The sequence below is a fragment of the Ictidomys tridecemlineatus genome, chromosome 4 (assembly GCF_052094955.1).
Source record: "Ictidomys tridecemlineatus isolate mIctTri1 chromosome 4, mIctTri1.hap1, whole genome shotgun sequence".
In the NCBI taxonomy this organism is placed as follows: domain Eukaryota; kingdom Metazoa; phylum Chordata; class Mammalia; order Rodentia; family Sciuridae; genus Ictidomys; species Ictidomys tridecemlineatus.
The window spans coordinates 183,797,340-183,821,273 of NC_135480.1; the positions used below are offsets into that span (position 1 = coordinate 183,797,340).

The window sequence follows — 23,934 nt, forward strand, 5'->3', positions numbered from 1 at the left end:
AAAAAAATAAATTAAATAAAGGTGTTGTGTCCATTTATAACTAAAAAAAATTAAATATCTGAAAGCAAAGACATAGGAAGAAACAAGTATACAAGACTCCAGAACTCATATGGTCGCAGTACATTGAGGCATTAAATTCTTTGAGCTTCTTAGCAACCTGAAAAGAAAGGAAAACAGCAAGATTTGTAGAATTTTATTCACTGGTAGAAAAAGATATATGCATTCTTCAATCTATTGTGAAAGCAAAAATAGTCTTCATATGGCTTTTGAATGGGGGTTTGGAGGTGCTGAACTGGTAATATTCCAACATGTAATTTTCTGATACTTTAACTGATTTTTTTATCATATATTTTATCCAAATCTGACTCAGGACTTAAATGTAAGTAAAAGAGAAAGGATTTCTTTGTTTATTCTAAAGACATTTAATGAGCCCTGTATAACTGAGGGTACAGGAATGAAAGACCCAGTCTCTGCCTTCCAAAAATGTATAGTCTGTTTAGGAAGGCAAAGGGATAAGCGGGTGATTGTAATAAGATATTGTGCCAGCTGCTGTAACTGAGTTGACTCAGGAGTGACAAGGAGACCCCCCACCCCAAAGTTGCAAGCAGTAAGGAAATAGGGATATAATAAGTAAATAAGTCTTTGAGGAAAGGAAGGTAGAGAGTGTTCCAAGCAAAGCAATAGCATATGTGAAGACTCACATCAGTGAGTCTGTACTGAGGAGTGGGTGTGGGATATACAAATGGAGAAGTCAAAAGAGATCAAATGTATCGGGTCTTATGGACCATATCAAGGGACCAAATGTTATGCTGAAGAAAAAGGAGACTCACTGAAGAATTATAAGCAAAAGAGTGCTTGATGTTATTTGCAATTTAGGTCAACTTATGCGAGAATTTACCCTTAACCTCGCAGTAAGTGGGTACAATGTAGAATGAGTTTATTCTGGTTCAGGAAAACCAGGCAGGAAAAGCTTTTGTATTATGCCAAATAAGTGAGGTTGAGGTCTTCAGCTAGGGCACCAGCAACAGAATGGAGAGAAAAGGATATTTGTAAGAGTTAGTAGAAAGGTAGAACCATCAGATAATTGATTGGTATAAGGGGCCAAGTGAAAAATGGGAGTCAAGTATGCATCCCCAGGCCCTGGTTTACATGCAATACTGCATTGAAAGATCAGTTACTTTTCACCTAGAAAGAACCATGTAAAGACTGCCAGGCGTGGTGGTGCATGCCTGTAATCCCATGGGCTCATGAAGCTGAGACAGGAGGATTATGAGTTCAAAGTCAGCCTCAGCAATGGCAAGGTGCTAAGCAACTCAGTGAGGCCCTGTTTCTAAATAAAATACAACACAGGGATGGGGATGTGGCTCAATGGCTGAGTGCCCCTGAGTCCAATCCCCGGTAACCACCCCCTCCCCCCCAAAAAAAAAGAACCATGTAAAGTTGAAAAGCCTTGTTTACTTTAGTAGAGATAAAAGATGAAGTAGTGCAAAAGCACTGAACTAACAGTTGGCATATCTGGATTCATCTCGTTTCTCCAATCCAATTACAGGTTATTTGTCCTCTCTGTGCCAAAATTTCCTCATCTGAAAGATGAAATATGTTCAGTCCATGCAGTAGGATTGTTATTATAATTAAATGAAGTAATGCATAGGAATATACTTTGAAAGCTGTTAAATGCAACAGAGTTGTTACCTCCTTATTTCTGATGCCTAAAGGAGCCAGCATAGTATAAGAGATTGGGATCATGAATATGGATTTGAATCTGTCTCTGCCACTTGCATAAGATAGGCAAACTGAGAAAGTCACAAAAATCTTTCTGAGGTTCAGTAGCTTCCTTTGTAAAATGGGAATAATAATGTCTTATGGATATTTTGTAGAGTTAAGTGATAATTTGTTCACCCACTCAATCATCACCTAATAGACATTGAGTATCTACTATGTGCTAGAAGCTGAGAATATAGGATTGAACACAACAAGGTGAAGTGTCTTTTTGTATTGAAAACTAATGGTGAGGTGATGTGGCTAAAATGACAGATTAGGAAATTCAAAAACTTTCTCCTTCCACTAAAGGAAATGACTAAGCTGTCAAAAACCATTAAATCAATTTTTATCAAACTCTGGAATCTAATTTTAAAAAAAAAAAACTTACAACTTGGAGAATGCTAAATGAAAAGAGAGAGAGAGAGAGATAGAGAGAGAGAGAGAGAGAGAGCGCATCAAAGCATTTTTAACTTGCCTGTATGGCATCCCCAGCTCAGTAGCAGCTGTGGGGACAGTGGCATGGTACATGTTTCTGAGGTGACTTCCTGGTGCCAGAGTAACCAGCGTGAACCTTGTTTTCAAAATAATTGTGGTTGTTTGTTTTGACCTGTGTGATGGCTTCCTCAAGGATCATCTTGGAGATTTTTTTTTCCTCCCACCTTCTTTAGAACCTTCTTAAGTCTGAAGTAATTGTTCCAGTGATGTTTGTCAAAAATATTTAAAGGCAAATATTAGATGATGCAACCTGGTGTGAGGAATAACACATGCAACAAGAAACAGATGAAAAAGCATAGGCAGAAAGAAGCTAAAGAAGGACTTATGTGGGGGAGTGAAAACTTTGAAAAGTTCCTCTGTTTATAAGGAAATTTAGAATGCCACACATCCAGGGCTAGATTGGGGGGGGGGGTGGGCAGGGTGGACAAATGAGAAGACCATGAATATTCACCTGACTGGTATTTAGGCATTAAGGAAGAGAAAGCTAAAGCAGAGTTGTAAGATGCCTTGCTAAGCATTAAGTGGTTTTTATACACAGGATGAATCTACAAAGATGGAAGAAGATCTTTGTTTGTCTGTTTTATTTTGGCTGTAAGTATTTAAGAAAATATTCCAGATCACTAGTTGAGTAGAGACTTTGGTGACCATGCAGACTAATCTTTAGAGAGAATACAATGTTTTTATCAAAAAAATAGTTTAATAAAAGTCACTGAATAAATAAGCAAATACGACCCACAGCAAGCAGGAAAAAAAAAATAAAAAGAACAAGTGAAAACCAAGAGCAGCACAATGTCTTACTGAATGGAGACTATTAACAAAGAGATAGAAATTCTAAAAATGGAATCAAATAGAAGTTCTGGAGTTGAAAAGTAAGCTGAAATGAAAAAAAAAATTACTATCAGAGTTCAACAAGGGATTCGAGCAGAATAAAGAATCACTGAATATCCAGGCATCGTGGTGCCTAGCTACTACTCCAAAGGCTAAGGAAGGAGGATTGGAAGATCAAGGACAGCCCGGGAAACTTAGTGAGACCCTGTCTCAAAATAAAAATAAAAAGGGTTGGGGTGTAGCTAAGTGGTAGAGCACTAAGGCTCTGGGTTCAATTGGAAGGAAGGAAAATAATCACTGAATTTAAAGATAAGTCAACAGAGGCGCTTCAATTGGAAGATTTAAAAAAAGAAAAGAATGAAGAAAAACAAACAGAGTCTAGGAGACTTTTGCAACACCATCAGACATCCACATATACATAATGGAGTCCCAGAGATAAAGGAGAGAGAGGAAGGGGGCGGAAAGAATGTTCGAAGAAATAATGGCAGAAAACTTCTCAACTTTGATTAAAAAAAAAAAAACATAAGTGTGCACAGACAAGAAGCTCAACAAACTCTATCGAGGATACATAAAGAGATCCACACCAAGACAGATTGGAATTAATGTATCAACAAAGACAAAAATACCAAATGCAGCAAGAGAGAAGCAACACATGGCATACAAGTGATTCTTAATAAAATTACATCCTAATCTTTTATCAGACACCATGGAATCCATAAGACAGTGAGATGACAGAAAGTGCTGAAAGAAAAAAAGAAAAGTTAATCCACAATTCTTTTTTTTTCTATTTATTTTTTAGTTGTAGATGGACCCAATACCTTTATTTTATTTATTTATTTTTATGTGGTGCTGAGGATCGAACCCAGGGCCTTACACGTGCTAGGTGAGTGCTCTACCGCTGAGCCACAAAGTCAGCCCCCAGTCCACAATTCTTTATCCAGAAAAGTATTCTTTAAAACAAATGGGAAATGAAGATATTTGCAAATAAACAAAAGCTGAGAGAGTTTGTTGTTAGCAGACCTGCCCTTGAATTCTAAAGAACATTCCTCAGACATAGATGAAAGGACACTAAACAGTCACTCACACACAGAAAACTGGTAAGGTAACCACATAGATAAATATAAAACTTAGTAATATATATATATATATTTTATCTCTCATTATATATATATTTTTTTATCTCTCATTTTTCTTTCTATATGATTTAAAAGGCAAATGCATAAAATAATAATTATTAAATCTGAGTTGGCATACAAAAAGGTGCTCAACAAGAGGTGCTCAACAAGAAGGCCATGTTTGCCTTGAGCACCAAAACTCTGAAGCCCAACACTGAGAAGATGGATAAGTTCCACATCTCTCAGCACTTCTGGAGCTGGAGAACTTGAGCAGGGTGCCGGACATGACAGCAGTCAAGGAAATGAAGTTGTTGGTGTTGGGAAAGCTATCGATCTTTTTATAGATCCTCAACTGAAATCTTATCAGAAATTCTAAGTCCAGCTAGTCACTGAATTGGAGAAAAAAATCCAGTTGGAAGTATGTGGGCTTTATTGCTCAACTAAATCAATTTTTAAAAGTTGTGTAAAAAAAATCAGCCAAAGGATCCCAGGAGCTACACCAGAAACCTGTGCACAGTGCAATCTTGGATGACTTGGTCTTTCCAAGTGAAACTGTGGGCAAGAGACTGCATAGGAAACTGGATGACAACTGGCTTGTTAGTGTTTATTTGGACAAAATACAGCAGAATAATGTGGAGCAAAAGAATGAAACTTTTTCCTGTCAATAACTAGCTCACAGGCAAAGATGTTAACTTGGAATTCCATAAGTTTTGATTGTTGACAAAAATGACTGAAGTATCCATTCACAGTTTAAAGAAACGTACCATATATTAATTACAGCACAAGGGGGGAGCTTGGAGCTGCATAAGAACAGTTTTTATGTATTATTGAAGCTTAATTGGTGTCAAACTAGATTTGTTATTAAAGTATTAACTGTACCACCAAAGTAACGTTAAGAAAATAACTGAAATGCACATTCAGAGAAGGAAAGGAGAACAAAGAAAAAATAACACTACAAAATAGATTAAACACAAGAAGGAAAGAGTTGAGGAATTAAAAAAGATATGACATATAGAAAATAAAAAGCAAAATGGCAGAGCAAGTCCTTCCTTGTCAGTAATTACTTTAAATGTGAATGGATTAAACTCTCCAGTTAAGAGGCAGAATTGGCAGGATGTGTTTAAAATCATAGTCCAAATATAGTGTCTCCAAGGGACTCTGTTTCTTTTTTTTTATCCAAATAGGTTGAAAGTGAAAGGAGGGAAAAGATATTTCATGAAAATAGTAACCAAAAGGGATCTGAAGTGTCTATACAAATAACTGAAAAACCAGGCCTTAAGGTGAAAATTGTTACTGGAGAAGAAGAATGTTTTATAATGATAAAAAGAGTGTCCCACTGGGGTTGAAGCTCAGTGGTTGAGCACTTGCCTCGCATATGGGAGGCATTGGGTTTGATCCTCAGCACCACATATAAATAAATAAATAGATAGATAAAATAAAGATCTTATGTCCATCTACAACTAAAAAATATTTTTAAAAATTAAAAAATAAAAGAGTATCCCATCAATAATATATAGCAATTACAAACACAAGTGCACCTAATAAGGGAGCCCAAAATATGTGAAACAGAAACTCAGAATTAAAGAAAGATAGAAAAGTCAACAATAATAGTTGGGACTTAACTATGTCATTTTCAAAATGGATAGAACAACTAGACAAAAAGTCAAGAAAACAGAAAACTTGAACAACACCATAGCATAGCTGGATCTAACAGATATCTGTAGAATGTTCCACCAACAACATTATTCTCAAGTGTTCATGGAATAATCCCTAGTTTAAAACTATATATTAGTCCATTAAATAAGCTACAGTATATTTTTAAAAATTTAATCATCTAAAGGATATTCTAAGTCAAAATAGAATGAAATTACAGATCAATAACAAATAATATGCTAAATTTACAAATTGGTGGCAATTCAACAACACTTCTGAATAATCTCTAGGTTGAAAAATAAATCAGGGAAATAAGAAAATATTTTTGGTTTCATGAAAACATAAATACTACTTAAATTTATGAGATGCAGCTAAGTCAGTACTTAAAGGAAAACTTATAACTGTAAATGCCAGCATTAAAAAAGAAGAGAGCTCTCAAACCATTAACCTAAATTTCCACCTAAGAAGCTAGGAAAAGAAAAGCAAACTAAAATTAAAGCAAGCAAAAAGAATAAAATAAAGGTGAGAATGGAAACAAATGAAGAAATAAATAAAGGAATCGAAAGTCAATTATTTGAAAAGATCAACAAAATTAATAAACCTTTACTTAGTCTATCCAAGAAACAAAAGAAGACTTAAATTATTTAATCAGAAATTAAAGTATTAACATTACTACTGTCTTTGTAGAAAAAATTTTTTAAAAGTTTATAAGAGAATTGTATGAACAATTGTACCATAACAAATTAGATAATGTAGATGGAATAGACACAGTCCTAGGACACACACATACTACAAAACTGACTCAAGAAGAAACAAATTCTGAAAAGACTTAAATAGTTTGATTTAGTACTCAAAAACTCCCCCCACAAAAAAAGCACCAGATGACCTAATGAATTACTAAATGTTTAAAGAAGAATTAATACCATTGTTTTTCAAACTCTTCCCAAAAATGAAAGAGAAAAGAATACTTCCTAACTCATTCTATAAGACCAACATTGCCTTATACCAAAAGCCAAATCGAGAAGAAAAGAAACTACAGAACAGTTTTGTTTCTATGGAGTAGCAATGAACAATCTGGAAAAGAAATGTAGAAAATTTCATTTATAATACTTTCAAAAGAATAAAATACTGAGAAATAAATTTAAACAAATTGGTGCAAAACATTTACACAGAAACATGTAAAGCTCCATAATAAGTAAATGGGAAGACATCTATGTTTATGGATTGGAAAATGAATACTGTTAAGATGGTGGTGCTACCCACAGTGATCTATGGAGTCAATACAATTCTTTCAAAATCCCAATTTTTTTTCAGAAGTGAAAATGGTGTTTGAAAATTCATGTGGAACTTCAAGAGTTTCCAAATAGCTAAAGGAATCTTCAAAAGGAAAAATATGGTCAGATCAAAGTGGATCAAAGACTTAGGCACTAGACCAGAGACACTGTGCCTAACAGAAGAAAAAGTAGGCCCAAATCTTCATCTTGTCGGCTTAGGATCTAACTTCCTTCACAAAACTACTGAAGCGTGAGAAGTAAAATCAAGGATCAATAAATGGGATGGATTCAGACTAAAAAGTTTCTTCTCAGCAAAGGAAACAATCAATGTGAAGAGAGAGCCTACAGAATAGGAGAAAATCTTTACCACATGCACCTCAGATACAGCATTAATCTCCAGGATATATAAAGAATTCAAAAAATTTAACACCAAAAACAAAAACCCCAATCAATAAATGAGCTAAAGAACTGAACAGACACTCCACAGAAGAAGAAATACAATCCATCAACAAATATATGAAAAAATGTTCAACATCTTTACAATTAGAGAAATGCAAATCAAAACTAAAATTTCATCTCACCCGGTTAAAATGGCAATTATCAACAATACAAGCAACAATAAATGTTGGTGAGGAAGTTGTGGGGAAAGGAGTGTACACTCGTATATTGCTGGTGGAAATGTAAATTGGTGCAATTATTATGGAGAGTGGTATGGAGATTCCTCAGAAAACTTGGAATGGAACCACCATTTGACCCAGTATCCCACTTCTCAGTTTATACCCAAAGGACTTAAAATCAACACATTGCAGTGATACAGCCACATGAATGTATATAGCAGCTCAATTCACAATAGTTAAACTATGGAATCAACTAGGTGCCCTTCAACAGATGAATGAATTTTTAAAAGTTTCATATATATATATGAAATGAAATATTATTTAGCCTTAAAGAAGAATGAAATTATGGCACTTGCTGGTAAATGGATGGAGTTGGAGAATATCATGTGAAGAGAAATAATCCAATCCCAAAAAACAAAGGACAAATGTTCTGATAAGTGGCTGCTAATTCACAATGGGGCAGGGGGCTAGGGAAGAACAGAGTTACTTAGATTATGTAGAGAGGAGTGAAGGGAGGAGAGGGGGTATGGGGTAGGAAAGTTAGTAAAATGAATCAGACATTATTACCCTATATACATGTATAACTATAGGACTAGTGGAATTCTACATCATGTATAACCAGAAAAATGAGAAATTATACTCCATTACATATGATGTATCAAAGGGAATTCTACTATCATGTACAACTAATTAAAACAAATTTTTAAAAAGAAGAATATGGTAGGAGAACCAAGGCATTCTAATTTCAAAACCTACTACAAGGCTTCAATAATCAATAGATCAATAGATACTGACATAAAGATAAACATTGAAATTGGTACAGGTACAATAGAATTAAAGTACACAAATAAATCCATGTGTCTGATCAAGGATACTAAGACCATTCAGTGAGAAAAGAACCGTCTGAAATTTCAATAAACAATGCTTGCTCAACCTGATATCTTCAAGCAAAAAAAAAAAAAAAAACAGGAATGTGGACTCCTACCTCACAAAATACACAAAAATTAATCTAAAATGGATCAAATGCCTAAATACAAAAACTAAAACTACAAAACTCTTAGAAGAACCATCGGAGTAAATCTTCATGACTTTGGATTTGACCATGGTTTCTTGGATATGGCACCAAAAACACAAGCAACAAAAGAAATAGGTGAATCAGTCTTCACCAAAATTAAGAATCTTTTAGTTTGAAGACATAATTAGAGACATATGAAAAGGAAACCCATACAATGGGAGAAATATTTATTCCTCATCTAGTGTCCAGAATATATAAAGAACTTAACTTACCACTTTAACAACAAAAAAGATAAACAACTCAAAATGAGCAAAAGTCTTCAATAGACATTTTCACAGAGCAGGTTAAAAAAAATGGACAGGAAAAACATGAAAAGATGCCAAATGTCGTTAGGTATTAAGGAAATTCCAATCACAACAATGAAATACAACATCACACCCCTAGAATGGCTATAATCACACAGACAATAACAAGCTCTGATTAGAGTGTGGAGAAATTACCAGTGGAAATGTAAAGTGTTGTAGCCATTGTGGAAAACCAGTTGAGCAGTTTCTCAATAAGTTAAACATGGAATTACTGTATGACCCAGCAAATACACGCCCATGTATACATAGACCCGAAATAATTGAAAACAGATGTTCAAACAAAAAAACTGTACACAAATGTCCATAGTAACATTTTTCACAATAATCAAAAAGTGGGAACAACCTAATGTCCACCAGCTGAGGAATGAAAAACTAAATATGGTATCCACATGATGAAATAGTCAGCCATAAAAAGAAATTGGTTACTGACACATGCTACAACATGAATGGGCCTTAAAAACTGGTAAGGGAAATTACGGTAAAGGAAAGGAGCCGGACACAAAAGGCCACATTTTGTCTGATTCCATGTATATGAAATGTTCAGAATACACAAAATTCATAGAGAAATCTAGGCTCTCCGAAGAAGGGGAAATAGAGAATTACTGCTTCATTGATACAGGGTTTCCTTTTGGAGTGATGAAAGTGTTCTGGAACTATGGAGTGCTACTGGTTGCATGACCTTGTAAATGAATTAAATGCCAATTTTAAAATGGCTAAAATGGTAAAATTTAATATTATATGTATTTCACCACAATAAAAGTAAAAGCCAATGATATTGTTAGCTATTATTTTTAAACTGTATCTTGAAATCATTTGAGACATACAGAAAAGCTGAAGGAATACTATGAAGAATGTTTATATACTCTTCATTCAGATTCCCTAAATATTATTATTTTATGACATTTGCTTTATCAGTTTCTCTCCTTCTCACTCTTCCTCCCCTACCCCCATGCCCCTTCTTTCCTTCCTCCACTTCCCATGCTCTGCAGACCTTTACATTTGGACAATTGTCCCACGAATGTCCTTTATGTTTGTTAAAGACAAATTTTGTCCCAGTCAAGGACACCCCTAGCATCATGCACGTTACATTTAGTTCTCATGTCTCTTCCATTTCTTTTAATTTGGAACTGTTGCTCGGTCTTTGTCATTCATGACCTTGATATTTTTGAAGAGACCACTCCCTTATAGAAGGTTCTTCAATTTGGGTTTGTCCTAAGTTTTCCCATAATTAGATTCGGTTTTGCATTTTTGCCAAAGAGAGCATATAAATCGGGCCCCATCCTTCCCAGGGCACCATATCCGGAGGCCCAGGATATCAGCTCATCCATCATTGTGATGTTTAGGTCACTCATTGGTAAGGAGACCTTCCTGACCTGTACACTGTAAACTCACTCCTTCTCACTTTGTCAATAAATAGGAATCTTATGGGGTGGGTATCTTACAGAGAGAGATTTTGAGACTCTGTAAAAGTCCTATTTCTCATCAACATCTCACTCCCTAGCATTAGCATGTATTCATATTCCTCTTCAAACAGCTTTTACTATAGTTTTGACCAGTGATTTTCCAGTTCCATAATTATTAATTCCTACCTGTATTCATAGGGAAGAGCTTTCCCTGTTCTCTTATTATGTATTTATTCACCGAATAAATATTTATAAATAAAGTAGATATAGATAAATATTTATTCAGTGAATAAATAAATATCAAAGTCTGGATTCTTTCATTTTTTTTTTTTACTGTCATTTATTTTTATGCCCTATTTGTCTCTGATTTGACCAATAAGAGCTCATTCATGCTGGCTCCTGTCCTTTTGACCCGTCCTGTAACTCTCCGAGTGTTCTTATTTATTGACACAACCAGATGTTCCAGGGTCATCTTGTGCTTTCTGTAACTCAAGACACTCTAATCAGCCAGGTCTTCAAAGAGTCCTAGTTCCCTTCAGTGAAAATTGGTATTTAGAAACCAAGGTCTGGCTTTATTGTGAAAACAATTACTAAAAAGACCAAAAAACTGACTTTCTACCTGATGAAACTTTGGAATACTTCATTAAAATGTTTTTTTTTTTTGTTTGTGTGTTTGTTTGTTTTGTGGCACTGGGGATTAAGCCTTGGGCCTTGCACATTGTAGGCAAGTGCTCTACCACTGAGCTACACACCCAGTCTCCTTGTTTGCTTTGTTCAATTGAACAGGGTATGAAAATATTGGAAATATTGCGATTTTTCCACAACCTTATACCACATCTGTTTTTATTTTATTTTTTTTAAATCAATAATCAATGTTTTTATGAACGTTTACCTTCTGTCTTTGTCCATTTTGTGCTGCTCTGACATAGTGTCCGACACTGGGTGATTTATAAAGAACAGAGATTTCTTTCTTACAGTGCTAATGGCTGAGAAGTCCAAAATCAAGTGTTCTGTATCTGTTGAGGCCTTTGTGCTGCATTGTCCCAAAATCTCTCCCCATAAGAAGGTGGAAGGGAAATAGAGGGTGAGAGGAAATTCAACAGGGGCCAAACTCATCCTTTTAGTCCCACAATAACAAATTCACTCCAATAATGACATTAACCCACGCATAGCCTAGTCCCTTTTAAAGGGTTTCACCTCTTAACATTGTTGCATTAAGGATTGTTTCCAACACCTGGGTTTGGGGGAACATATTCAAATTGTAGTTCCTTTCTTCTACTCTTACATAGAAATAAACATTTCTTGCATAGAAATAAAATGTACGTATAGTTGCAAATATATATATCAGGCCACTTATGTCTTCCTTCTTTCACTGATATGAAATCCTAAATATTTCTCGACATTGCAGCAGGGCCTCAAACCCTCTTCTCTTGCAGGGCTTCCCACAGTTCCACTGAACTGCTGTGCCCTGTGCACCAAGACCTTCCTCCCCCAGTGTTTGGTAGGGGGGCTTGAGAGTTTAGCTGTTGAGATAGTTCTGAAAATCTAGCACCTAACTTTTTGTTTCAGTTGAATTTGTTCCTTCAGTTAACTTCCCAGAAGTCAAGGTATATTTTTAAAAAGAAGTGACAATGTTTATCCCCTTCACCATCTTTTCTGCCTCGAATCCTTCCCGTTTCTTTCTCTTTCATGGATGCTGGAGCTCCAACAGTGACTTGGAGCTTTCACTGGTCGTGATCAAGTAATAAAACACAGATACCTGGTAGGTGCCAGACCCCATGCTGTGTGGTGTACAGATGCATGATGCGCGCGCTTCTGCACCAGCATTTTTTACTCCTCACAACAAATATACAAAGAGTTCTTATCCATGGAAGTTGAGAGGTCAAGGAGAATTCGCCCTGAGGTCTTTCTTGCTCCAGAGCTTTTGAAGCTGCCCCTCACTCCCACAGGCAGCCATGTGACGTGTTTGCATCCCGATGTAGGATGCATCATCTCCCCTTCCTAAGCATAAACCTGGTTCTGGGACCTGACCCTATTTTTTTTCGTAATTATAAAGGGCAAGGCTCAGCTGCTAAACAGACCTGAGAAGAAATAGGGATGGAACAGTCATTAATTGAAGGATTGCCTATGGCTCGCTAATTAATTTCAACCCAAGGGAGGCCTCTAGCAGAGAAGGCAGACTCCAGATATGAGTGACAAAAAAATTCCAAAATAAGACATGCTTACACCTCTCTCACACTGCCCAAAGGCAACACACTGTACTAGTTAATTAAGAACTTGGATTCCAAACTTAGCAATAACCCTTATAAGCTGTATGACCTTGGGCTCTAGACCTCTGTTTTCCCATCTATGTAATAGGGTAAAAATAGGATCTTACTTAAAAGAATTTTGTGGGAATTAGCTACATGATTCCATGGAAAGTGCCTAGGGCAAAGCCTGGCACATAGTAAATGCACAATAAACATTAACTCTTATTGTCTTTGTCTTGATCAGTTTAATATTTATATCACCAATATGAATAAAGAAATGGAAGGAGTGGCCAAGACTACAGGCTATCTTCAAATATCCTCTCAGCCTTTGATGGTAGAAGTCACCTATTTTTAAATGGATACATAGCCACACTGAACAAAGATTACATTTCCCTTGTAGCTAAGTTGTAACCATGCAACTCAGTTCTGATCAGTGGTATATAAGAGGAGATGACATGTGACTAACAGGAAATGTCTTTAAAGCCCTTTCCTGGATTTCCTCCTCCCTGCTGGCTGGGTTTCAGACCGGAGAGCTTGAGGTCCAGCAGCCATCCTGGATAAGGAAGTGACCTTGAAAACAGAAAACCCACATGATAGAGCAACAAGATAGAAGGACACTGTGACACACCATATCAACTCTGGGCTGACCACCTTCAGACTACTTGAATAAACTTCTGTCTTATGGTAGCAGCTGTTATTTAGGAGATATCCTGAGTGGGTGAATAAAATTCTAACCAATACTAAAAGAATAACTTGCTTTTAAGGGGACTTAATACTGACTATATAATTCATTGAATAACCGAGCTCAGGAGCAATAGACTAAATCTGATAGCAGTTAGGCAGTGGTAATGTAAGGTACTTCCCAGCATCCATAAAAGCAGCCTCTCAATGGCCAAATGAGATGACTGTGGCTTGGGGATCTTTTGAACAGAAAAGCCTTATTAAGGAGATGGCGGAGTTTCTGTCATAGGGCAGGAGACAGTAATATGTGTCCCACTTCCCCTTACCCTTTCCCCAGAAGCATCTGACTTCAAGGCAGACTTCATACAAATTGGGCTGTTTCAGTTCAGGTGATTTTTAGCTCTGTTCATAGCAGGGCATACAGCAGAAGGAAGGAGATGACTCTGCCTTACTTTTTGTAGGTCAGTCAGCACCTGGAACATAAAGAAGTGGGAGTGTTTTTAGAGAAAGCCTGGAAAAAACATCTATTTGGAAAAGAGACATCTTGGGATAGGCAAGAAATGATCCCTATTTAAGTACCAAAGGGAAAAAGAGTTTCTATAATCACGTCCTGTGCCTGTAAAGGGCTCTAATGTTGCAAAGACAGATTTCTGTTTCACTAGTCAATGAACATGGGTTAATCATCTGTAACTATCAGACTGTGGCTGCTAACTGCCCTACCCAATATTGCCTCTGCCCTTCTTCCTCCTGAACATAATTCAGATCATTCTGATTAGTAAAGTGCCCAACTGAAATACCGTCCCACAGTACCCTGAGGCTTGAGGTGGCCATGTGACATAGTGCTGGCCAATGAGATGTAAGCTGAAGTAGAATGGGGGTCTCCTAACTAGAATGCAGATGGCATATTGCAGGAACACCAATAATTTTACCAACAAGAACAAAAGCCAGACACCAAAAATGGCACAACTAGAAGACAGAAGGAGTGGGACAACTTTGCTCTCTGGACTTGAGCTTGCTGCCTTCTGGACTTGTTACGTGGGAGAGTAAATCCCTTCCGTGTTTAACCACCATAGCAAGATTCACTTAAAGGCAGATGACCCTCAGTCCTAACCCAGGCATTAGGCTTAAGTCCTCGGGGTCGATAGTGTTTCTGATAGAGGCTTTCCCTGCTTATTAGACAGAACGTGAAGAAAACTTCCTCAAAACTGGAGGAGTTGCAAGATGGACTTAGTTCCAGGGGAGTGAGTGACCTCTGACCACAGAGGAAGGAGTACAGGGACTGGCAGGCACTGTCGCAGCTGGGATGGTGTGAAGCAGGACTGAGCAGAGTGATAGGCTTTGTTTAGTGACCTTTAAAGTCTTTTCTAGTGAAAAAAAAAATTATAATGATCAGAAAGTTAAAAACAAAAAAAAAAGACAAAGTAGGTGGACACAGGGGATACCAAATTTGGTTGACTGGCCATAGAGTGGTGTTGGTGGTATTTGCATTAAGATGCATGATTTTGTTACAATTTCTAAAAATGCATTTTCCCTCAACCAACCCTCCTCCCATAACTATATCGTGACAATTTTAAGTTCCTAATGGAATTTTTGTTTGTATTTCATCTGTTGTCATATAGTTTATCCTACTTTTTTACCACTAGGATTTTTTTTATCTTAGATTCAGAAAAGTAACATGGCAGTAAAACATAGCAGTGTTTTGATTCTCAGATACTAATAGATGTATTATTTTTTGTGTGTGTTTACAGCTGTAATAATAAGGCACATTTTCCCAACTGTTATTAAAATGCTAGTATCCTATAAACTAAATACCAGGGATTGATTTATTGGCAAAAATTCTGTAAATATATGAATACTTTTAATGGAAAAATGAGATTATTTTCCTCTCATGCTGGAAACCAGATTCTTTGATGGGGTAGATATAAGAAAGTTTGAACTTTATTGGATTCCATGACTGATCCCTGATGGTAATCTCAAACTTGAGACAGCAAGGATGAGCTGCGTGACTTTGTGGAAGTGTCCGATGGTGACTGGTAAGATGTAAATGCTCAACAGATGTCTGTTGAATGAATGAACAATGATTCTCTTTGCAGCCTGGTTATCTCTGTGTCAAGGCTATTAGATGATAATAAATACTGTGCATAGGGAACCAATTAGGGTTTCTGAAAGTGCTTCACAATAGAGGATTCAGGGAGGGTGAAGGATGATACTTAAAATGGAAATTACACAGAGCCTCACTCCATGCTTATTAAAATCAGAATCTTTTCAGTTAGGGCTCAGGACTCTGCATTTTCACATACAACTCCATCCCAGAGGCTTCTCCTGTATAATAAACCTTGAGCACTCTGGGCATGCATGCTAGTCATTGCGGGGGCAGCTTTTGCAAACTGACTGGAAGAAGACTACCGCTGGAGCAGGATTTTCTTTGATCCTTGAGTTGGCAGTAGTAGCAAATGTGCTTGTCTCTGGCGACACCTGCTGGTTGAGAACAATAATTAGCAAACAGCCCTTGAAACTACCCAAGTATTTTCTGTTTTGGGACCTGCAATACTCAGGATAGGATGAAGCATTTTAGTGTGTAAACTCTAACAGTGATAATCAAAGATCCTGATATCTGGGGGAAGGTAGGTTTAGGTTTGTATCTCCTTTTTATAGCTTCCAAGTAGAATCTATTTCTAGTAGAAGAATATTGCCTTTCAATTCCTTACATGTTTTTAGAACAAATGTTCCTGTATTATGCTTATTCGAAAAACTACCAACTTTTGGAATTCCATTGAAAGTATATTCTGAAATTTTCAACTAGGGAATTTATTCCTTGTATTTGTGTTAGGGAAATATTTTAAGAAGTCAATTCTTATCTCTCGTTGAAGATTTCAAACAAGATAAAGAAAAAAAATTCCATGGTATGGTAGCCATGGAAGTGTGCATGGTGGGTCACGACATTGGGGAGGGTGGTGACACTTCATCCTATTTGGAGAGAGTGGGGTCAAGGAACAAGATGGGGCAGATGTTACCAGGTAAGAAGTTCCCAGAAGAGAGACTCTCTATACTAAGGAGAGGTGTGAAATACTATTTGTGGTACATTCAGTTGGAAAGGGATCACCTCCCAATCATTTGTTCTTATAAAGTATAGGGCTGGCAGGTGAGGCTAGGGAGTCAGGCCAAGCCTCACCCGCCTACCAGCAAGATGCTATTTTATCTTATAGGTGGTGAATAACCTCAGAAGAGTTTAAATTTAAGATTTGCTTTTTACTGAATTGTTGATCCCATTGGAAATATCAATGCCCAAAGTATACCCCCTCTCATTTATCTGACAGTGATCAAATCCAAGTGGATTAGAATTCCTGAATAATACTGGGTCTGTTAGTTAAATATTTTATGCAGATTCAACACAAAAATCACTAGTCCTTTGTCAAGTCCCTTAACATTCTGAAAATTAGATCTGAACTGTGTGCTGGAACAGAGGGTTCTTTTATGTAGATATTTGACAGAGATGGATGTCTGTGCCTTTTATCTTAGAGGTTCTGCCTCCTCTCCTTGTCTTAGCACTGCTACACAAAGCATTCCCATCACACAGACCTTAGGAAAGTTGATGTCCTTATTGGATCTAAGAATTTATTCAGAAACTGAGGTACAAAATAGACGAACTCGTAATTTTCTACATAATTTTGCACCCTTTAAAAATAAGTGATAATGCTGGGTATGGTGGTGCGTGCCTGTGATCCCAGCGGCTCAGGAGGCTGAGACAGGAGGATCGTGAGTTCAAAACCAGCCTCAGCAAAAGCAAGGCCCTAAGCAGCTCAGTGAGACTCTGTCTCTAAATAAAATACAAAATATGGCTAAGGATATGGCTCAGTGGTCGAGTGCCCCTGAGTTCAGTCCCTATTGTTTTCCACAGCAGAGTGAGTTGCTCACTTTGTGATCATACACACACACACAAGACCTGCCCTCATATAGGATAGCTAAGTGGTCCCTTTGTCTCTCTCTCCTGCTTAGTCTTCAGTCATACCATGCATATCCTGGTCTCGTGAGAAAAGCATGGGATTCGGAATCTGATGGACATGAATTTGGACCTTGCCTTCCCCATTATGTTGACAAGTCACTTCTCTCTTTCTTTACCTGGCAAAAGGAACTAATGATACCTTCTCTTGAGGATTGAATGAGAAAAATGTGTGTGAAATCCTGACACCAGTGCCCAACATTCATAGTCCTCAAAAAAGGTTAGTTCCTTTCCCTTCTTTTTCTGTTCTTCCCTTGATGCCAGTGAGTCATCAAAAGACCCAGAAACATACAGGCTCAGACTGCAACAGTGATAAGTGGTCACTAGTTCATGCTGTTCTGTGCTGTCCTGTGGAGCTTACTCCTAGAACAGGTTAATTAAATAGAAGCACTCTTCTTACTTACAGAATTTCTCTCCCAACCCCTCTGTAAAGATTTTGAGCTCTTTCAGGTATGGAACCTGACAGTCATTAACCAGTCTGTCCCCCAACCCACCCCACACAAGAGGACTGTCAATATTTGCTCACCAGATGTGATCCCCAAAGCCAGGATTTCCTGGCCTATGGGCTGGGCTGTCCTATCTGCACAGATAAGCAGCTTCTGCCTGACTGGCCCAGCCCCAAATCAGGAGAGGGCCTCAGCCACTCCTGCCAAGGTCTGACTTTCTTATTGGCAGATATTGCCTAACAGCATGTGGCTTCTTGCTCATTAGCTAAGTCAGCAGCCTAAAGGACATTACTCTCAAAGGTCTGGTCCAAAGTTAATCTTTGACTTAGAGGGATAACACTTGGAGGGACAGTCTGCATTGCACACAGTCTATTTATCTACTCTTAATAGCCTGGAAATGCCAAAATGTTGGCAAACTGTGACTGAAAAAAAAATTTTTGGCAGTAAACATGACAATGAAAATAAAGCCAAGCAACAAAAGACTAAGACACAAAAAAAAAAAGATTTACAAGCTGAAGAATCCTAGTGTTAGCACAGACACGCAGTAGGAAGCTAGGCAAAGCTTTAGTATTTCTGAATAGCAGTACCCAAATAGAAGTACCTGCCCACGGGCGGCTGCAAGACAAAGCTGGTGCCTGATATGGGTGAGGGGGTGATAATGATCATCCTGAAATATTTCCCGGCTTTGTTTGTACTCAGATGATTTTAAAGTATGTCCAAAGTCATTTTTATTTTAGTGTTTCAATAAGCTTCCCAGGGTGGGAAAGGGATTGTGCCTTCATTGTAATTTTTACAAAGAGAATATCTTGCAGGAAATACACATCAGGAGAAAAAGCCTTGGGGTAGATCACAGGTCTCAGTCTGGTATTTAGAAGGATTGAACATCTTGCACTCTGGGAAGCTTCTCGTTTGCTTCGGAACACATGACTTACAGGAACAGCCAAGCATTAATTCTTAATAGAAATTAACTTAGCCGTTCCTGCTTTCTCCCAGTTGGGAAGTCCTCCTAGGAGGCAGCATGCTTCCAGGCTGCCTGCTTTGATGGTGAGAGAGCAGAGCTGCTGCCTTGGACTGTCTACACAGAGCTCCTTGCTCTGTCCCTGAACAGCTGGCGTCCATACAGTTCCTCAGCCTTTCATATACTGGCCAGAGTCTCTTTGGTTGGCCATGATTCAGAACAAATGCATGGTCTGCAGAGCCCTGCCCATTCCAGAATCCCCTGATCTGGACAGAATGTACTCTGTTGTCATGCAGAACCCCAAGATTTTGGCAGGAAGAGATAAAATAGGACCAAATGTCCTGTTTTCCTTCTTAATGGATTCCTAGGAAGAAGGAAGAAGGTTAGAACACTGGATTAAATAAATGTCAGGGTCACCTGTGACTATTATTATTATTATTATTTTACAAATGTTGGTCTCATATTGGGCATGGAAAGTTGACATTACAACATTCTTTCATTTGTCCCAGAGACATACATGCATGGTGGGGTATGAGGAAAGTTACAAAGACTCTTCTTTTACTGGGAAACAAGCATCTTTTTTTAGATGTCTTTTTTTAACTTCCAAACTATGGAAGTCTACAAAGTGCCAGAAAATTGAATTCATTACAAGTCAACGCCATGCTTATCTAAAAATAATGGTTTAGATAAGTCTGCCGTTGTGTTGCTTCAGTAGCCAACTGAGCAAGGCTCTGCAAGAGCCCATTCAGAAAGAGGCAGATCTACAGTATAATTTTGTGAAAAAGCTAACAAATATCTAGAGTTACAAAGGTTTGACCACTTCATATCTAGGTTAAGTATCTTTTATCTAAAATGCTTAGAACAAGTGTTTCAGATTTCAGATTCTCAAAATTTTGGAATATTCACATATACTTAATGAGATATCTCAGGAATGGAAACCCAAGTCTAAATATAAAATTCATTTATGAATTATACACATAGCCTGCAACTTGTTTGGTTTTGTGGGAGGGAGAATTGAAGGGTTGAACCCTGAGGTAGTAGTCTACTACTAAGCTACATCTCCAGCCCTTCACATTTTTTTATTTTGAGACAAGATCTCACTAACTCGCTGAGGCTGATAGATCCTCCTATCTCAGCATCCTGAGTTGCTGAGATTACAGGGACACCACACCACACTCAGCCTGAAAGTGTCTTTAGTGTCCCTGAATTATGACTGTGACCCATCACATAAAGTCAGATATGAAGTTTTCCACTTGTGACATGATGTCAGTCCTCAGCATTTTGGATTTCAGATTTTTAGATTAGGGGTGCTCAACATGTAGTTTTATAAAGGAAGATGTTAAGCCTTTTAAGAAGTGTTTCACTTTAAAATTACTGGTTTTTTTTTTTCATTACAAATATAACCTGGAAATGGTTCCTCTAGTTTTCAAATATGCAATATGATAAAATGCATTACTATGTTATGAATTGGATTACTGGAATAGCATACATTGCTTCAGGAACAGCTATCATGTCCAAAATATGCAAAATGGTACTATGGTAAGGGCTTTATGTGAATTATCTCTTTACTTTCTTATAAGAATCACAAGACATAAAGTTGTTCCCATTTTAAAAACGGGAGCACAACTCAGAGACCCAAGAAATTTAATTACTTAAGTAAGCATGACAGCCCCAGTCATTAACTGTAGCCATTCTTGATCACAGGAGCTTGCACAATAGATAGATATGTTTAGAGTAGCAGCAACACTCATAATCAAGTCTTGCATTAGGTTCACAATATTCCAGGAATCTTCTTTCGATTCTTTGAACACATGGATGCACGATCATTATTTTCCAGCATTGCAAAGGTCTAAGTCTTCCTATGACTTTGGACTCCTGAGAGCAGTAAACATGGTGCTTGCTGTTCATGCTCACATCTTCCACTAAGCACCAGTGAGAGCAGAGCAATTTTGTAGTTAGGTTGGACTCTCACGAGTTACAAAGGTAAAGAAGTTTGCTCACTCCTTCTTTTCCTCAAGGTCAGAGTTAACAGCTGGCAAATTAGGTACTCAAGTCAAGAAGTATAAGATTTACTCTCAAATAAAGGGTTAGGAGCTTGTGCTACTGTGCCAAAAAGGACCCTCACACTGAAGGACTCCTGCCTTGACCTTGGGTCTCCTGCTCCATCCTTCTCTATCAGGAGCCATGAGACAAACCCCTGAATAGAGCAGTGTCCTGCCTCATGGACTGGCAGGTTGATGTGGCCATTGGTTAAGGGACAAAATTTGCATAATGTTCTAAAGACTTGCTATAAAATGGTACCCTCTAAATCAAAATTGTTTGGGGCGAAGCCTAATCTCAGCGTCCTATTTGTAGTATACACAAAAGTGAGCATTTTATTTCTTTTAAATTCTTAGAGTGACATCACCAACCTGAATGAAGAAAAAAATTCAGTTTTTTAAAAATTTTGGCCTGATATTCAATGCCAAACAAGTTTATGGGTCAGATATCCAAGTCATCCAAATTCAACACTTCAGCCCTTTCTTTTCCCCAGTCATCTCCCAACAAGGAGCAAAGGTAGATTTATGTCAGACCTTGTATAAGATATGGTAGGTACTTAACAAAAGTTTTATTTTTGAATGGTCAAAGAAAACATAGGATAGAAGGGAAGTGGGAGTAATGGAGAGTTTGAACTCAAATATTCAAATCTATCCCAATATTAGCATTAGCTTAATGTTAACAGCTCCTTTAAAAGTCATTTGGTGGGCTGGGGTTGTTGCTCAGTGGTGGGAGTGCTTGCCTGGCATGTACGAGGCACTGGGTTTGATTCTTAGCACTGCATATAAATAAACAAAATAAAGGTAGATTGACAACTAGAAAATATAAATACTTTTTTAAAAAACAGAGTCATTTGGCACTCCTGTTCTTTACCCAGAAACTGTTTAGAAATTAGTGATGTGATTTTGCTACAAATCAGAGTATTTTTCCTAGTTATAACACAAACAACCCAAGTGTCCAAGAATAGGAAACTGGATGAATGGGTTGTGTTCCATCTACACCAGCTTTTTCTATCTCAGCAGATAGTACCATTGTTGAACAAACTGCTCAAACTGGAAACCTAGATTTATTCTTAAATTTCTCCCTGTCTTTTTCAACATGTCATTCCAAGTCTTATCATTCTCCAAAGTATACAGGAAGATACAGATGTATTACAGTGGGCATTAAATGCCACCAAGCCTAAAAGACCACGTATAAAGAAGGTATTACTAATTGTAAGGGTTCACTTACTGGGGATACAGAAGGAAACATGTTGTCCAAGTAGCCAGTTAAGAGGGAGTTGACTCCACCAAATACATGGTAGGTTAAATTGAACTGAGAGCCATAGAGAAAAAGAAAATAATAATATCGGTTCACATATATTCAACATATGTGCAATACTGCATGGATGACTTAAGATATTTTTCACATCTAATGCTAATGAGCTGCAATCAGTACCCACCTCTAGATCCCGAACAGTAGGATCTCTGCTCTTGTCCTCTTCTTTCCAATCTCCTTCCATGGGCAAGAAAAGATATCTTGAGAATGGGACCCAAGTCTAAATATAAAATTCATTTATGAATTATACACATAGCTAATTATACACATGGGGCTAGGGAATGTGCCCACCTAAAGCCTAAGTTCACATTCCGGAAGCCCAGGATCCTAGAATTTCCCTCTCCCCTAGACAAGGCATGAAATGGTCTCTTAGGAACTTCCTCCTGAGCAGATTCTAGCTGTGGCTATGGTAGGTGATGTGGATAAAGCATGGATCTGAGAGCTCAGGTGTTCACAAGTGAGACCCCTCACCGTGTGGGCTAGAGCAAGGGGTGAGGAGAGAATAGGGGTGGGGTTTTCTATTTTTCCTCTTACCTCAGAGCCCATAAATATTAGCAGCCATCTTGATGCAGTATCCACTGCTAACTATTAGGACTAACCAACTTCCCCCCTCCAATGTAAGATATGACTCCTTTATATCTTGAGTTATCCATTAAGTCTACCCTGATTCATTCCCCCATCATCTCATTTGGATTATTGCAGTATTCACCTAACTAGTCTCCCCACCACCACTCTTGCCTCTCACTCCATTCTCCAACACATAACAGGTGAGTGAGCTTTCTAAACCATCATTCATTATGTTACTCCCACAGATTAAAACATAATACACCTTATGAGGGCACAGAAGGCCTTCAGCTTCACTTGTCCCAGCCTCACCATGGTAGCCACAGTGACCATTTACTAAGAATTTTTCTACCTGAGGTCTTTCAAATATGCTGCATCCTCTATCTAAAATGTTATTCCAATTCTTCATCCTTGAAGTCCAAATTTCCTCTTTTCCCTCAGACTTTCTGCAACCAACTTGTATATCCCTGTTATTTTCTCTCATAGTATCCTGTTTTCTTCATGGTGTTTAACCAAAATTTATGCTTATGTATTTTCCCCTGTTTATTTATATAATGCCTATTTCCCCCATCATATTGTAAACACTGTTTTCAACAATGAATAAATCAGAGCTTAGTACTGTGCACTGCATCATTTTATGTGTGCATTAACTAATCTAGATAACAAGGACTGGAGCTGGGGATGTAGCTCAGTGGTAGAGTGATCACCTAACACCCAAGGCCCTGGGTTCAACCCCCAGTACTGAAAGAAAATATTCAATCTATATAATGAAATATGATTTAGTCAATAAATAATGCTTTCAATAGACATAACTGACAAAAAGTTATATGTAATATAATTTAAAATGAAAAAGGCATGTTCTAGTAATATAATCCAACTTTTGTTTTAAGATATCAATATAAACCAGATGTGGTGGTGCACACCTATAATCCCAGCTACTTGGGAGACTGAGGCAAGAGGATCACAAGTTTAAGACCAGCCTGCGCAACTTAGTGAGAAGCTGTTTCAAAATAAAATAAAAAGGGCTGAGGGTGTAGCTCTGTGGTGGAACACTTGCTTAGCATGAACAAGGCCCTGTGTTCAGTCCCCAGGATAAAACAAAGTCAACATATACTCTATATGTTGTAAAATATCTTCAGGGTGTTAAAGTAGTTAT

At 37.6% G+C, this 23,934-nt stretch overlaps 1 protein-coding gene and 1 long non-coding RNA gene across 2 annotated transcripts in view; one reads left to right on the plus strand and one right to left on the minus strand.

Moving 5' to 3' along the window:
- Window positions 1–23,934, plus strand: part of Slc44a1 (solute carrier family 44 member 1) — a 184,141-nt gene that overhangs the window by 146,401 nt on the left and 13,806 nt on the right. The window lies entirely within an intron of this gene.
- Window positions 12,998–18,073, minus strand: LOC120889862 (uncharacterized). The gene is made up of 3 exons (XR_013438211.1): window positions 17,983–18,073; window positions 13,783–13,929; window positions 12,998–13,345 (listed from the first exon to the last, which is right to left on the minus strand). It is a non-coding gene; the product is annotated as an uncharacterized LOC120889862 (long non-coding RNA).